This window comes from Cervus canadensis, chromosome 33, assembly GCF_019320065.1.
Source record: "Cervus canadensis isolate Bull #8, Minnesota chromosome 33, ASM1932006v1, whole genome shotgun sequence".
Classification (NCBI taxonomy): domain Eukaryota; kingdom Metazoa; phylum Chordata; class Mammalia; order Artiodactyla; family Cervidae; genus Cervus; species Cervus canadensis.
Window position 1 is genome coordinate 21,964,187 of NC_057418.1, and position 3,313 is coordinate 21,967,499.

Here is a 3,313-nt window from a genome sequence, read left to right on the forward strand (position 1 = left end):
AGTTTGTCTAGATATAGTGAAAACTGCAATATTAATTTATTGTTGAAATGTGACACCCCTACAGTTTAGTGCACAAATCTCAATAAATGGTCAGTCAGTCAGTTCAGTCACTCAGTCATGTCCAACTCTGTGACCCCATGGACCGCAGCACTCCAGGCCTCCCTGTCCATCACCAACTCCCATAGTTTACTCAAACTCATGTCCATTGAGTTAGTGATGCCATCCAACCATCTCATCCTCTGTCGTCCCCTTCTCCTCCTGCACTTAATCTTTCCCAGCATCAGGGTCTTTTCCAATGAGTCAGCTCTTTGCATCAGGTGGCAAAAGTATTGGAGTTTCAGCCTCAGTATCAGTCCTTCCAGTGAACATCCAGGACTGATATCCTTTAGGGTGGACTGGTTGGATCTCCTTGCAGTCCAAGGGACTCTCAAGAGTCTTCTCCAACATCACAGTTCAAAAGCATCAATTCTGCAGTCCTCAGCTTTCTTCACAGTCCAACTCTCACATCCATACACGACCACTGGAAAAACCATAGCCTTGACTAGACGGACCTTTGTTGGCAAAGTAATGTCTCTGCTTTTTAATATGCTGTCTAGGTTGGTCATAACTTTTCTTCCAAGGAGTAAGTGTCTTTTTATTTTATGGCTGCAGTCATCATCTGCAGTGATTTTGGAGCCCCCCAAAATAAAGTCTGCTACTGTTTCCACTGTTTCTCCATCTATTTGCCATGAAATGATGGGACCACTTGCTGTGATCTTAGTTTTCTGAATGTTGAGCTTTAAGCCAACATTTTCACCCTCCTCTTTCACTTTCATCAAGAGGCTCTTCAGTTCTTCTTCACTTTCTTCCATAAGGGTGGTGTCATCTGCATATCTGAGGTTATTGATATTTCTCCCAGCAATCTTGGGTGAGCCATGGCTGCTTGGCACTGGAGCAGCTGTGAATAGGTACTCCACATCCAAGGTCAGGAGCATTGGCTTCGTTTTGCTGGACCGGTCCAAGGTCAGAGAAACCCCAGTAAGACGGTAGGCACTGGAGCAGCTGTGAGAAGATAGCCCTGTCCATCACCAACTCCCGGACCATCTCATCCTCTGTCCTTATTAAGGAATGTAGAAAAAAAGTTTGTCCTTTCCTCCTCCTTGAGAATTCCAGACCCCTTTTTCCTCCTCGGGGTCCCTGGAATTCTTTTAAACCTGCCTAGGAATTGACTCAGCTTGCAGACGGACATCTCATCCCCATGTCTTCATGTAACATACCATGTAACATACCAGGTAACATGTATGTTACATACCAGGTCTGTTCCATTTTCTTATAAGGATACCAATCAGATTGGATTAGGGGTAGACCCTAATGGCCTCATTTTAACCTTATTATTTCTATAAAGGCCTTGTCATTAAATATGGTCATATTCTGAGGTCCTGGGGGTTTAGGGTTTTAACACATGAATTCAGGGGAATACAATTCTGGCCATAAAAGCATGAAGTAACTGTGCATAAAAGTGAGAACACATGAACACATGAAGTATATCTCATTAAACCACATATATTTATTCCTAACTCATATTCCTCTTAATGGAATTCAAAAGTGCCAACAAACACTCCAATTCCACCTAAAATGGAAGGAACTGATAGAAAAGCATCAGATAAAGCTGATACCCTTAACTGATTAGGAGCAAATATCTTATTTAGCAAATTGTTCAAAATGACTAAGTTAATACATGGGAAGGGCCCATCAACAGCCATGGAAAGTCAGGAGTTCTCTAGCTTCTTGGTAAACACAACTCCGAGTAGAGGAGAATATACTAGACTGGCAGCCAGACTGTCAGTAAGAATCAGTTTCTTCATCCAAGGGCTCATCTAACATTTCCACCTTCTCATGGTCAATGGAAGAAACATCAGATGATGGAACGAAGAGCTGTTAGAACATTAGGTAAACTGTTGAACTGAATCACGGTATTGTCAGAAAAGAAACATTTTTTTTTTCATCAAAGAACTGGGGAAACCCTGGGTGTGATCTCAACAAGACAACACTCCACCCCAGACTTTTAAAGTTTAGACCCCGCCTCTCTCCCCCTGCCACAGGAGTAGATACTTGGTTTCCCTCTGCTCACTGCACTATCTTACTGCCTACACAGCCTCTTCTATCCCAAAAACAGAGTAATTTCAGACCTACCAGGAAGTGTGGGGGCCCAAGACTAAGAAAGAGCATCCTCCTAGGTACCAGTAGAGAGGGGTTTGTGTTAGACCCGTGGCTCACTTCTCTGAAGTCATGCCTGGAAGAAACCTGCCCAGGAACCAGAGGCCAGCCTGATTCTCACCTTCCGTGGTCCCTGATTTCTTCATACATTTCTTGACGATGATGATAATTAGGCAGATGAAGATGATGAAGATGAAGATCAATGGGAGGATGCATTTATTTAACGGGATAGATGCAGGCTGGTGGTTGTTCGGGGCCTTTGTGAGTGGTTCTAAAACAAACAAAAAGGCACAAGCCTTGTCACATCTAAGAGTCCACCTTCCTCAGCATCTACTGTCCCCAGACAGCACCTGTCCACCTACATAGATGCTGGCTCGTTACGTGAAGCCATTGGGGCAGAAAGATGAATGGAGTTGGGCTCTGTCCTCATAACAGAGCTTCTATATCTACTGAGGGAGAGAGCAAATGATTATTTGACAATCTTGAAGGTGGACACGTTTACTGTGGGGAGTCCTTTTTAGGGAGGACACAGCTGGGCAGGTGCTTAATTCAGTCTGGGGAGGGGTGAGGTCTTCTCTAAGTGACATTTGAGCTGGTTAAAGGATGAGGACAACAGGAAGGAGAGAAGGTCTGGAAACACAGTACGTATATAAATCTGGGGACCATTTAGCAGGGTTATGGAACTGGGTCATTGGTTAATGAGGAAAGGGGCTCCTGTGCTAAGGGAGGTGGGCTGGGAAAGGAGGATGTTGGGAAATCTTATGCAATGCCCATCACTGACTCTCCAGACAAGAAGTCCACCAAAAGATCAGTCACTCCATCCAGCTACCACATTTTTAATTGCACAAACATATGTGCTCATATCCACACATGAAGGCACTGGACTGTTGAAGAGAGCTACCACCTCCCCCACCTCCCCCACACCCCACTCAGTTACCTGTGGGCTCTGGGAGCAGCATGTTCTCCCAGTGTTCCAGGAATTCCCTAAGCCAATAACTGCAGTCTCCCATTGAGATCTTCTGAGATACTCTGACAGTTCCTGGTTGTGCCCCCACTCCTCCTTGAGGGCTGTGGCTCCAGGATCAATGACTGTCCAGGTTATGCTCATGGTGTCAAG

The 3,313-nt window shown here is 44.9% G+C and overlaps 1 pseudogene; it reads right to left on the minus strand.

Annotated features, from left to right (window-relative positions):
* Window positions 1–1,033: 1,033 nt before the first annotated feature.
* LOC122433861 overlaps window positions 1,034–3,313 on the minus strand; it is a 109,653-nt pseudogene continuing 107,373 nt past the window's right edge.